The sequence below is a fragment of the Rhinoderma darwinii genome, chromosome 9 (assembly GCF_050947455.1).
Source record: "Rhinoderma darwinii isolate aRhiDar2 chromosome 9, aRhiDar2.hap1, whole genome shotgun sequence".
In the NCBI taxonomy this organism is placed as follows: domain Eukaryota; kingdom Metazoa; phylum Chordata; class Amphibia; order Anura; family Rhinodermatidae; genus Rhinoderma; species Rhinoderma darwinii.
The window spans coordinates 66,007,621-66,022,585 of NC_134695.1; positions in this window are offsets into that span (position 1 = coordinate 66,007,621).

The following is a 14,965-nucleotide window of genomic DNA, read 5'->3' on the forward strand; positions in this document are numbered from 1 at the left end:
ACTTGATGGATTCAGGTCTCAGCACACGATACAGCTGCTCTGTATACGGGATACAAAGCAGCTGTATCTCAAAAAGTAATTTTTTTTTTTAACAAACTAATTAGAAAGTTGCACCAAACACACTGACTGAAATTTTTCTTAAAAAAAAACCAAAACAATTTCAAATGTGTACATAGACTTTAACTTAAAGTGGCCATACACATTAGACATCCACTCATTTTCAGTGCGAATTGTAGTGGGTAAGGGAGAAATATGGCACCTACTAATATACAATGTTAAGAAGTTCAGCGTCATTTTACTGCATTTAGAAACGCCAATCCCTGGTTATCTAGGTCTTTTCTCCGGACAGCCCCTCCACCCTCATCCCGAAAATGGCCGTTAATGGAGGGGCATGTGACATTGTCCATCAGTGTCTCCTATTGTAATGCAGTGCGTCTGAATATTTCCTCTGTGCTTGTGCGCCAGGAAACTAGCGCATGTTTAGTGCATTGCAGGTGGAGGGTTACTGCTGCAGCAAGCTTCTTCCCAGCATTAGATTAGTCTGATCTTAGGTCTGTGCAAGTGGGAAGGGGACAAAATAGATGCATCCCGGGACATATATAGAAGACTTTTTTAATTCTTTTAATTTAAACATTAAACAATACTGGATCAAATAAAGGGAAGGTATTATGCTGTGTTTTTTTAAAGTTTTTTTATTAATTATTTAGTACAGTTCATTTAAATTCAACGGCTTTAAAAATTATGCAGGGAGCGCGTAGTGGATGTGTCGGCACAACGGCAGGCACGTCATGTAAAAAATGTGGGTCTTCAGGGCCAATTGCGAACATACCAAATCGGCAGCCAATGTGGCCTTGGAGCCAGTCCTGATTGGTCCCATCCCCTTTGTTATGCATGATTCCTCCCTCCAGGGGTCATGGACCCTTCTGGTTGGCAAAACCCAACACCATTAAGAAGGCCAATTTTGATCTTTTCAATGGGGTCCCCTATTTTTCATGTATGGCTCTTTTAATGGCTCTGTTAACTGGGACATATTCAGCGCTATTACGGGGGCACTAAATGGAAGTTTTACTTGGGCACTATATGGCATTATGTGGGCACTGAATGACATTGTATGACATTGTATGGCACTAATATTCTATTAGATATATCTAAATTGGTAGCTTTGGGAGTGGGGGACCGAATCCAAAATCTGCAACACGCTGATATTCCTATAGTCGCATACAGGGACAATTAATTTCAATGCATACACAATGTTCATATAACATTTAATGTAAAACTAAATGAACCCCTAAGTTTATGCTCCTGGTGGGTCATTACATAGTCATCTTAAAGGACCCCACAGCAGACATTTCCGCACATGTTTGGATTTCACGTCTCCTTCCGCTTTCTTCTCTAAACAGCATAATAGGAGGTGAGGGAAATAAATCAATATGACTTTCCTGCAGAATGAAGCTGTTTCAAATAACCTCTCAATTTCGAGTTCTCAGCCGCTGTCCTCCAGGCACACATTATGAATATCCATGTGTATGGATGAATAGGTTAATCAGCGCATTGCCATGCTGATGACTTGCCGGCATCCCGTGACAATTGAGCTCGGAGAGTCCTGTCTTGTAAGGATCCTGTTCCGGGAAAACTGCTACGAGGCAGACAGGAAAATTAGCGTAACCCCCGAAATTTCTGCAATGGGAGAAAAGCTATTTAAGCAAATCTGAAAGAATTCTTACCTGGAAGACAATATGTATATTTCACATTTAATGATGTCTGAATATTTTGTACATAGGGCTTGCTATATAATTTGCTCACCCTGCCTTTATTTTAGCAGAACATTTCATTTTAAAAGACATAAAAAGGGATTCAATGAATTAGGGGCACAGCCAAATAATATTATAGTCAATACCGCCACCATATGCTCTTATGGCTTTACTATAGTCTGGTGTTCTTAAAGGGATTAGGATATAATTTATCCTTAAAATAGTCCATCAATGTATGATCAACAGAGCAAGGGGCAGTGGCGCTCGTCGCCCCCTATCTGCAATACCCAGCACTGTGCTTTCTATGAGTTTAGCTGTGCTTGAAACTGCAGGTCCGCTTATTAAAGTGAATGGGGCTACGAATGGCGGACATGCAGCAGGTGTAAGACGAGGATAGAAGGGGTTGTCCAGGTTTGGGGCTGTTTTTTTATACTGAGTTCCTATCCACAGGATAGGTCATCAGTATATGATCGTGGTGGTCCAATACTCGGACCCCGCATGGATCAGCTGTTCCAGCTGCCTCTGGGCGCCTGAAGCTATGCAGTGGTCGGGTGTCGGAAGCAAATGGCTCCGGTCAAATGAATAGGAGCAGAGCTGCAGTAACTCAGCACGGCCGCTATACAATATACGTAACCATCTGCTTCCGTCACTGACCCTGCATAACATCCGGTGCCCGAAGGCAGCCTAAGCAACTTATCTGTGTGGGGTCTGGGTGTCGGACCCCCACCGATCATATACCGGTGACCTATCCTGTGGATAGGTCACCCGAATTAAAAAACAGCCCCCTGGATAGCCCCTTTAAGGTGCAATTTATTGACTTTTTACTAATCAATAGGAACACTGGGGGCTGGAGGGGAAAAGTGCAACAGGGGACAGATAAATGAATGATTGTCCAACCGACAACTGAACTTCAGGGAGTGAGGGGGAGTATATTATAGAAAAAATGATGGCCCGCTCACCCTGCACATGTTCCTGGACACGCGTTCTGATTCTGTCTGTGCTCGGATGGAAACTGCGTTGGCAGCAGGTAATGAAGTGGAAACATGGAAGAAGAATATCCCCTACATGATCCAAAATTAAACCAATCTTTTATTCCGTCCGATTAAAAGAACAAGTACAAAGGTTATTTGTCATAGCTTGGTTTTATTTTGGATCAAGGGGGACCACATTCTGAAACAACGGCTGATCCCGCTGATCACCTGCAGTACCAGGCACGGCCACACTCATATGGACGTTGCTGTGCCCGGTGCTGCAGTGAAGGAGCCGCGGCACTCCAGCGAACACCGCTGATCCTGGGTGTCCTTAGAGTGAGATCACCACTGATCATACATTAATGGTCTGTCCTAAGGATAAGCCATCAATATAATATCCTGGAAAACCCCTTCACCGGGAGGTAATTCCCGCACAATGTCAAACATGTAGATCATGGTAATGGCGTGGGAATAATATCTGAGCCGCCTGATCACCATCTGATCCGAAACAGGAGCAATTACACCTGGAAACTCGTGATCTAAGAAACAAAAATTCTTCTTCTTTACAAGACAAGAGGTTCTCTGTATTCCTTTGTACTGCCGCACACCTCCAGAATTTTATTTTCCTTTATCCTCATTATTCTTCCAGATTATGCATAGAGTAGACTCGGAGGGTTGCGCCGTTGCCCCTTATACACCAAAATTGCTGCTGTGCCTTTTAGCAACTTTATAAGATGAGCAGGTGCGCTATTTCTCGCTGTTATCAACCACTTTTTGCTATTGTAATTGAATATTACTGCCCCATGAATCTCTCTGCTATTTTTATATTTTAGCCTCTAAGTATTACAGGGAGTTTGCTTTGGAAAAAAATCACTCTCATTGTTCTCAATCTACTTGAACCCTCCTTCAGGGGTACCATGAAAACTTTAAGACCCCATTAATGTCTTCTTTCTATTGACTATCAGCTTTGTGGGTACCTGATTTTAACAAGCACTCATCTCCTGCTATACAAACCCGAATTATTAAAAAATTAATTAGTAGAATAGTGATTATTATACAGAGATCAGTGGCGCCACTTATACGCTAATCCTGCAGGAGGTTCCATCTTCTATGCCGACACAACCAGCTGCAGCCAAACATCATACTATATACCTCAGCTGCTGCAGAACATCATAATACGCACCCCAGCTGCAACAAAACATCAAACTACACACCTCAAAAACACCATTATACACACACATCAGCTGCTGCAGAACATCATAATACACACCTCATATGCTGCAGAACATCATAATACAGACCTCAGCTGCTGCAGAACATCATAACAAAGACCTTAGCTACAGCAGAACCTCATAATACACACCCCAGCTGCATAACCTCATAATACACATCTCAGCTGCTGCAGAACATCATAATACAAACCCCCAGTTGCTGCAGAACATCATAATACAGACCCCCAGTTGCTGCAGAACAGCATAATACAGACCCCCAGCTGCTGCAGAACATCATAATACAGACCCCCCAGCTGCTGCAGAACCTCATAATACAGACCCCCAGCTGCTGCAGAACATTATAATACACACCTCAGCTGCCGCATAACCTCATAATACACATCTCAGCTGCTGCAGAACATCATAATACAGACCCCAGCTACTACAGAACATCATAATACAGACCCCAGCTGCTGCAGAACATCAAACTACACACCTCAGCTACTGCAGAACACCCTAATACACACCCCAGATGCTGCCGAATATTATTATACACCCCTGAGCTGCTGCAGAACCTCATAATACAGACCCCAGCTACTACAGAACATCATAATACAGACCCCAGCTACTACAGAACATCATAATACAGACCCCAGCTGCTGCAGAACATCAAACTACACACCTCAGCTACTGCAGAACACCCTAATACACACCCCAGATGCTGCCGAATATTATTATACACCCCTGAGCTGCTGCAGAACCTCATAATACACATCTCAGCTGCTACAGAACATCATAATACATACTTAATATGCTGCATGATCTCATAATACACCTCAGCTGCTGTAGACCTTCCTTATGAAAAGGATGAGAGTGTTTCATCTCGGGTGGACAGGAAGTTTGTGCTTCAGAAAGAGGTTCTGCAGGAGCAGAGGTCCCTATTACAAGGAGTAATGTTCCGGCTACTATAACTGATAAGAGTCTCAGGAGTGACCTCGCGGGTCCATGACCTGTACACATGTTCTCAGCCGGCAGCTCGCGCTTTAGGTCACAGAACTCGTTACTGACCTCTAATCAGCTTATAATTTACAGGGGCGGGGACATTATCCCGCGTATAACAGGTGGACAGACTTTTTATAAACGACGTCTTCAGACGCTTTCTTAGCCTCGGTGCATTCAGAGCGAGAGCCGTTGAATTTTCGTGACTTTTTTTCGATTAAATATTTTGTTTTAATTAAAAGATTTTTGTTGGTTGTTCGTGGTGTGCGGAGAATGAAACCATCCCGCTCTTTGAAAGACGACTTTCATTTCCAGGCAGCGCGCGGCCCGCTGTCTCCTTGTTCACATGCCAGGTAGAAGCAGAACCCTGGAAGGCAGATCTCAGCGGATTCACTGAAAGAAGGGAAAAGGCAAAAAATCTTCCTATTTGAAGCAGCTGCGGGAAAGGGCTTTTGATTTCATGTCTATTGTATTTCTCGCTCTCCGTCTATTGAATCCAAAGTCCATTGGCGACGCCGATCCTTCTCATACATTAGTTTAACGAAGAGTTTAATGTTTCCAACTTAACATCACAATGGAGGGAACGCATTGGGGTCTATATGGGGACACGGCTGAGGCATAAGGCACAAAATGTCTTATATCTTAATGAGGGGGAAGGTTTTCGGGGTCGTTACTCCATTTTCTCTGAGCTCTTCCAATCCCTTGTCTTCCATAGAGTTGAAGGCTACGAACACCTATTATTTAATAATTATTATTATTACACCTTGGAAAAGTTTTGTTTTTTTCCAATGTGTTTGGTGCAACTGACCCGACGCCATTGAGGTGGAGGTAAAGTCATATATACCATAGAGGCAAAAGACAAGGCTACTTTGGGGCCCATGTAGAAAGGGAGGGGGGGGGAGCCCGAATCAAGTTTCTCAATAGCAAAGGAAAAAGCAGCCCCAGGGCCGGAAGTCACTTTAGTTCTGCAAGAAATGGGTTGGAGGATCAACAAGCCCCAAACTGTCCTGTGATCAGAGTGGCATGGTGACATGGTGGCATGGTGACATGAACCACCACCTGTATAGGACCCCATTGCTATGCGGCCGTCTCTCTTCTATGTCTGCCCCTGGATGACAGGACTGAATTTGATACCTCTATGATGTTCAGCTCTTCTCTCTGTTCACTTCTTATATTATTATTTCCAGGTGAAACACCCCCTCCCCATATCACAGTGTAGAGTAATTAAAGGCTACAGTATGTAAACCTCTGAAAGTGGTGCTTTTTAAAAAATAAATAAAAATTAATAAACAGGTCAGTGTGTTTGGTGCAACTTTCTAATTCGTTTTTATTAAAAATTATTTTAACTTTTTGAGATACAGCTGCTTTGCGTCCTGTATACAGAGCAGCTGTATATAGCGCTGAAATCTGTACCATCAGATCAGCGGGACGGAAGGGTTCAGTGACAGCGGGTCCGGTGTGTCGCTGACAGTTCATAACTTAGATACCATCGATAACAGGTGATTTACGAGGCCAGAAGCAGCCAAATTTTGCCACTGTGTCTGGAACTGAAGTAGCGTAGCACGTCGAGCTTGACTATCTATCTATCTATCTATCTATCTATCTATCTATCTATCTATCTATCTATCTATCTATCTATCTATCTATCTATCTATCTATCTATCTATCTATCTATCTCATATCTATCTATCTATCTATCTATCTATCTATCTATCTATCTATCTATCTATCTATCTATCTATCTATCTATCTATCTATCTCATATCTATCTATCTGTCTCATATCTATCTATCTATCTATCTATCTATCTATCTATCTATCTATCTATCTATCTATCTATCTATCTATCTATCTATCTCATATCTATCTATCTATCTATCTATCTATCTATCTATCTATCTATCTATCTATCTATCTATCTATCTATCTATCTATCTATCTATCTATCTATCTATCTATCTCATATCTATCTATCTATCTATCTATCTATCTATCTATCTATCTATCTATCTATCTATCTATCTATCTATCTATCTATCTATCTATCTATCTATCTATCTATCTATCATCTATCTATCTATCATCTATCTATCTATCTATCTATCTATCTATCTATCTATCTATCTATCTATCTATCTATCTATCTATCTATCTATCTATCTATCTATCTATCTATCTATCTCATATCTATCTATCTATCTATCTATCTATCTATCTATCTATCTATCTATCTATCTATCTATCTATCTATCTATCTATCTATCTATCTATCTATCTATCTCATATCTATCTATCTATCTATCTATCTATCTATCTATCTATCTATCTATCTATCTATCTATCTATCTATCTATCTATCTATCTATCTATCTATCTATCTATCTATCTCATATCTATCTATCTATCTATCTATCTATCTATCTATCTATCTATCTATCTATCTATCTATCTATCTATCTATCATCTATCTATCTATCTATCTATCTATCTATCTATCTATCTATCTATCTATCTATCTATCTATCTATCTATCTATCTATCTATCTATCTATCTATCTCATATCTATCTATCTATCTCATATCTATCTATCTATCTATCTATCTATCTATCTATCTATCTATCTATCTATCTATCTATCTATCTATCTATCTATCTCATATCTATCTATCTATCTATCTATCTATCTATCTATCTATCTATCTATCTATCTATCTCATATCTATCTATCTATCTATCTATCTATCTATCTATCTATCTATCTATCTATCTATCTATCTATCTATCTATCTATCTATCTATCTATCTCTATAGTGACACAAACAGAAACCTACGGTTTCAATTTGTTTCAGTTTGGATTTCGTTTATGGGTTCCCCTGAGGGAAAGCTCGACAAAACCCATGAATGGAGTCCTAACGCAGATGTGAACGAAGCCTTGCTCAGTATTGTGGCAGCAGCTCCAGGTCAGTTCTAGATAATCGTCTACTGTACTTTGCCCATTTGCTGAAGTTTTTTTTTAGCCTGACTGGAGTTATTTTGCAGTTTTCCTTTGTCTTGGCTGTTCCTGAAGTGTTATCATTCAGGACTCTCTTGGGTGTCAATTAGTGCACAGAAGCAATGCTTACACGTGTAAAGTGCTAGGCGCGCTTTTGTGGAGGTTTCTCGTTTAACTCACTATTGTTCATTCCTTTCACGATTCTCGCAGGCGGATTGGCAATTTATTATCAGACTTTAGGATTTATGCTAAGCAAGGACCAAACAAGTTCTACAAATGAATGGTGGATTGTGCAAACATGGGACCTATTTCCATTAAATGACTGTTCGACATGTTTAATGAATAGATCATAGTTGTATCGCTGTATTTCCCCAACGTGTCACGAAAGAGAATGGATCCTCCAATGGGATATTCCGCTATTGGCAAACAAAGGTGAATCATTGCATAGTGAAAAGTTCTACAACTTTGCAATATACTTTCTATATCAAATCCTTATGGTTTTTCAAGATCTCTACTTGCTGCCATTCAATAATAGTTTTTAAAAAACGTAGAACATGTGGTCCTGGTCATGTGATGATCGCACAGGTGCAGGGCTCGTTACAGTGCAGTCATCAGAGCTGTATGTTCTAAGAAGCCGAGTACCATAGAAACCTTCCGTAAAAAATAGGACATGTCCTCTTTTTTTATTTTACGGAACGTGCTCCCATACTTTATAATCGCAGCACAGTCCGCAAATGACCGTGCGCGGCCGGCCATGCCCTTAATCACGGACCGTGATTACGGGCACGGTCATGTGCATGGGGTCTAACTCAACTGGCAAGGACCAATGGCTTCACCGATATTTAAAGGGACATCGTCCCCATTCTAAACCGCAGGCCAGCGTGTCTTGTTCTGCTATTCCAATTACTTTACGTTACGATCCTGGTTCTAGACGCCACACCGTGGTTCAATCAGTGCCAAGCTGTTTGTGGCATAGAGATTGCACCATCTCACACAGTTTCATAAGGCCCAGTACACACCATTTTTTTTGGCACTGATTTTGACACGGAAATTGTATCGGAATCAGCGGCAAAAACCGGACAAAATCGTCCTTCATTGATTTCAATGGGAGGCAGAGTCATGTTTTTTATTTCCTGGGCAGCTGTTTGCCACTTGCGGGGGGAAAAAGTGGCATGTCCTTTCTTGCCGCGGCGCTCGTTTCCGAGCGTTTTTTTTTTTTGCCCGCAGGTCAAAAATGCCACGATAACTGCTGCAAAAAAGCGCAGGCTGGACAAGGGCCTAAGGGTATGTTCACACGGCCTATTTACGGACGTAAATCGGGCGTTTTTGCCCCGAATTACGCCCGAAAATAGCGCCTCAATAGCGCTGACAAACATCTGCCCATTGAAAGCAATGGGCAGACGTTTGTCTGTTCACACGAGGCGTATATTTACGCGCCGCTGTCAAATGACGGCGCGTAAATTGACGCCCGCGTAGAAGAAGTGACCTGTCACTTCTTTGGCCGTAATTGGAGCCGCTATTCATTGACTCCAATGAATAGCAGCGCTAATTACGGCCGTAATTGACGCGGCGTTCAAGCGCCTGCACATGCCGGTACGGCTGAAATTACGGGGATGTTTTCAGGCTGAAACATCCCCGTAATTTCAGCCGTTACGGACCCCCGCCGTGTGAACATACCCTAAGAGTTTATTCAACTTTTTTTTTTTTTTGTTAAAACCGTGTAAACTACACCCATCGTCCCTCACCGGTGGAAATGATTAGATTCGGAGAATTGAACTTTTCCTGTATAGAAAACCATATGCAGTTAATGAAATGAGTTTCTTCATCCTGAATTGATTACTTGATTTCATATATGATGTTTTAATCTGTTATTATAATTAGCGCCCCCCACTGTCTCCCGTTCTTTTGCGCATCCACTGCTAGGCGTTAGAGCAGAAAAGATTGAAAGCTGTAATTTCCAGCCGGTGGAATAATACTGGATTACCACTTCAGCGCGACGATGTTGCAGATGACGGAACGTCTTTCATAAGAAAAATAAAGCAATATTTGGTGGAGCCGTGTTTACTAAACTTCATTAGTTATTCATTATGTCCTTTCCAGCGCAGCCATCTTGTGGGAAAGTGATACAATGTATCCAGTTATAAAGAACTAAATGTAAATAGACATTATAATGTAAGAGAAGCCAAAAAAAATGACTTTAATTTCCTGCCATTTAAAGGGCAAACCAGCGGGGCCCCCGTTTTCATTTAATTATTTTCAAATCTCAATTTCTCTTTTATTGCTGGTACCAAGTGTAGCTTATCAAATAAGCAAAAAGCCCAAACTGTTATAAAACAACTTGTATGTGTTTGTGATATTTTTAAGCCTTTATGTTTATGTACCGGTGCAGCAGAGCTGAGTTTGTTAATGTAGCAATGCTACAAGTCTCCAGGCTTATGTAAATATAGCTCCCATATGCCATCATAAAAAACGTTGTCATTTTCTTTTATTCTTTGTGTTTCCGTTTCCCACCATTTTCAATATCACTGTTTGCTGTCAGTTAGTGGGAGGATTCTTGTTTATCTCCAAAGATTGAAAAGTTAAATAGACCTAGTTCTGTTCACAACTGAGAGTTTGCTTTAGTTGTATTCAGGCTAGACAATCCTGTGTGAGCTAGACACGTCTGTAGCACAAATCTCTCTCCTCTCCTCATAGTTTGCTACAATGTATCAGTGTAGGTGAAATGTCTCAGCCTAAATGTTCAGCTCACCAAGAAGTGTCTAGACTGGATACATTGAATCAAACTTAGGTGTGAGGAGAACTAAGTCTATATAGATTTTTAGCGGAGCCAATAATGTTTTTGTTCACTGACAGCAAGCAGAGTTCTTGAAAATTGGGCAAAATGGTGCAACATATATTAAAAACTGACGAAACTTTTAAGTATACAGTGAATAAACCTTTTGTACAAAAGATCTGAAAATGCTTTTAAGGTTAATAACCCCAGAAGGAGTTTCACTTTTCCAAGTCTGTTGCTAAATAAATAAAAAAAAAGTTTGCTGGAATGCGATAATGAAAAATAAAAACAAAAAACTCCTCTTTCCTTAAGGCCCAAACTAGTCCGCATCATTAAGGGGTTAATACATGCATAGCCGTTATGTTCATATATGTACAAGCCCCTAATATTTTCTCACAACCTATAATTGCTATTGTAGATGTGATATTATACTGTTACTTCAGGGGGAAATTTAGGGTTGGTTTCCAAGTGCTTGAGTTCATGATCTGTGGGGGTGCGACTCCCAGATTTAATGTCCGTGGCTGCGTGCTGTCAGCTCCGTTCCCCCCCTGTCAGCTGCAGCCACGAATCGGCAAGCGCTTGCCCCAGCCACCACCTCAGGAGGCGCCAGCGCTCACGTCCACTCACCTCAGCCAGTTCCCGTAGAGTGCGCGCTCACGCTCGTGCACGCGCACGCTCGTGCCCGCTCTTAAAGGGGCAGCGCGTGCACCGGACCTTGTTGATGAACTTTGACCCGTGAGTACCATGGACTATAAGAGGGGTCCAGCCCCCTAGTTCTATGCCTGAGCGTTGTTGTGTTCCGTAGTTTGTCTATGTGATGGCCTCCTAGTAAGCACCTGTTCCTGTACCTGTTCCAGTTCCTGTTCCTGTTCCTTGGATTTCCATACCATCCTGGTCGAGCACTGTGCTGTGCCAAAGTCGTGTCGTGCTGTATCCACGTCTGACCTGCTTCACCTCACCTGACGTTTACCTGCTGCCAAGTCCAAGCCGCTGTCTAAGCTACCACAGGTACCTATACGAACTATAGACTTTCACCTGCGCCCTGTTGGCCAGCTACCTTGCCGCCAATGCGGTACGGCCCAGTGGGTCCACAGACCCTTCGTGACACCAGACCCCGCACCGTTAAGCCGCTCCAGCTGCCTCCGAGCACCGGACATACATGCCGGATGCAGTTGGTTCCGGCCACTGAATAGTGGCTGAGCTGCAGTATTCAAGTGAATAGGAGCAGAGCCGCAGTTTGTCAGCACGGCTGCTATGCAATGTACGGAGCCATCCGCTTCCAGTTCTGTACATCGCATAATGGACCATAACATGCGGTGCGCGGAGCGGCTTAACGGTGAGGGTCCGTGTGTCGGACCCGCACCGATGACATACTGATGACCTATCTGGTGGATAGCTCATCAGTTGTTCAGTAGTGGACCACCCCTTTCAGTTCAATCAGAGCTGTAAAATTTCCCATGCAGTGAGCCCCCCCTAGTGGCAGCTGCAGGAAGACAAGAATTTGATTATGTAACATTATGGATTCGTGAATGGAACCATGGAAATTGGCGCTTTTACTAAAAAAATAAAAATAAAACAGAGCTCAAAACTTTATGAGCGTTAGGGACCTATTTATTACAAAAATGTTAATTATAGGTACACTTTCCTGCCCACTATTCCAAAACACCATCCTAAACAATATAATGACAAAATTACAATAAATAGTTAAGTGTTAACCTCTAAAGCACCATAAACCTTCATGGATATTAGATATTAACCCATTACTACCATGTATAATATTTATGAATACCTCTTCTTCACTTTAGAGTTCAAAGGGTATTAGATATTAACCAATAAAGACCCCAAATAACCTTAGACTATCAGAGGTATGAGGTATTAACAGCTAAAACACTCTAGACCACTAGAAATATTATGGAAATACGATCACTAACCCTGAAACCTGCCCATGTAAAAGTGTTTCATGTAATTTATGTAAAAAGTTGTCAAAGTCTGTAAAATTGGGGGAATTTTTGCTGTTTGTGTCATTTGGCACCCACACACTTGGAAAGCCCCCTTTAAAAATTCTCTGTTTGTCCCTGTACTATGGGATCTGAAAGACTCTGCTATTCCCTGTATAAAGGAAAATATATTGTTAATTTGCAATATAAATTAAAATTTGATCAGGTAGCGGTCATCACCGGGAGGCGCATAAGTCGTTGGTTTCCAAGAAGACCATTAGACATCAGAACTTTTGAGATATGGGACATACCGTAAGTAATCGTATAGGGGGGAATTTATTAAGACTGGCGTTTCATCCTATTCCAAGAACCATATCTTTTGACATTTTTCCGGCAACATAGTTATATTCAGGCTTGTTTTTTGCAGGTTGAGTTGCATTTTTTTTAATGTAGCATATAATGTACTGAGAAACTTTAAGAAAAATAGTTTTGTGTCGCCATATTCTGAGACCCATAACTTTCTATTCTTCCGTCATAGGAGCTGTGTGAGGGCCTGTTTTGTTTCGTGACGATCTGAAGTTTTTATTGGTAGCATTTTGGGGTACATTTGAGTTTTTGATCATTTTTATTCCATTTTTTTTTTTTGGGAGACAAGGTGGCCAAAAAAAACAGCAATCCTGTCATTGTGAATTTTTTCGAACCTGACGGGTTTAATAACGTGATATTTTTAATTGTTTGGACATTTACGGAAATTTGAAAAATTGTATTAATCCTTTTTTTTACTTCTGTTTGACTGCTTAGATGCCCCGGTCACTATTATCTCCAACACCCGATCATGGCCGTTGCAGACGGGGGACATATTAACAGAGAGCACAACCGCCGTACATGTATGGCGGATGCCGCGAAGGGATAAATATAAAGTGCACAGGGGTAAAATGCGCATCATTTATTAAGAGGCGCATGATTCTTAATTAATTAGGTACATCTCTGGCTGTCTGTGTGCCAGAAAGGGAAATCTACGCCAGTAAGCATAAATGATAGTAAACGTATCTGGCTGCAGATGGCCACGCCCCTTCCACTAAGCCCCACCCAGTGTTTCAAAAAACAAAAAGTTGCTAATTTTTTTGCACCAATTTTTTTTTTCCTCCCGCAAATTAAAGCTTTCAAGTTTTCTGGCTTAGATAGTTTAATCATTTCTTCTCATACAGTTTATGGTATAGGCAGAGAGATGGACGCATGGACCGATCTCATATATTTACCTTTTTTCAGTTAACAGTGTCAATAGAAAAGCCGGATCTGCAGCTAATGTCCTCGCGGCTCCCATGGTTGCTCATATCTATGCATGCAATTCCTCACGAGCCGGGGGATTAATATACAATCTTGCAGCACAACGTCTGCTCAGTAAGTTATTTGTGTAATTTAAGGACTCGCTAATGAGATACATTTTCATTTGTTGTGCAGCGTGCATTAATGATCCTTAAAAATCAAAACCGCATCTTTAAATTGCTTTTAAATTGCACTGGTAAAACCCGAGGCTATAAATTAAGTCCATAGTTTATCTTCTTCTTTATTTTCAAGATGAAAAGGAAATTTATGTAAAATGAAAAGTCATTTGATTTAAATGGAGTGGGTGATGTTACTCTTATGCATTTAGAGAAAAAAAGGGACAGTTTAGCGAACCATTCATTATTTTCTTCTTTGAGGATGAAGATTGACCAATGGATGACGGAATTGCTCAAAATGACGGGCTGCTGATCTCTGTCATTGGGCTGAATCTGCGGATGACAAAACAGAGCTAGGACTGAGTTAATAAAAAAATTATTAAAAGGGGTTGTCCAGGATTAGAAAAACTTGGCTGCTCTCTTCCAGAAACAGCGCCACACCTGTCCATAGGTTATGTCTGGCATTGCAGCTCATCTCCATTGAAGTGAACAAGGCTGTGCAGCAATACCACACATAACCTGTAGACAAGTGAGTCCATGTTTTTGGAAGAAAGCAGCCATGTTTTTCTAACCCTGTACAACACAGAGAATGATTTTATCCTACTTGAATGAAAACACTCTAGTATTTGTCTAGTAACACTGGATTGGCTCAGAATGGGACTCATGAAGGGGTTATGAACAGCTCCTCTATCCCATGAACAGCACTTAGGGCGTTTCCACACCTTCAAAGACATGGATGCTACTGATTGGCTAAATATAATTCAACTGCTGATAGATGTTTCAGATTGTTCTGAGACTTCCTGCTGGGAGAGTGGCAGAGAGAGCTGCTTTCTTGGCATCTTCACATAACTGCCACAAAGGCCATATTCTGTGAAAAAGGAAAATGTG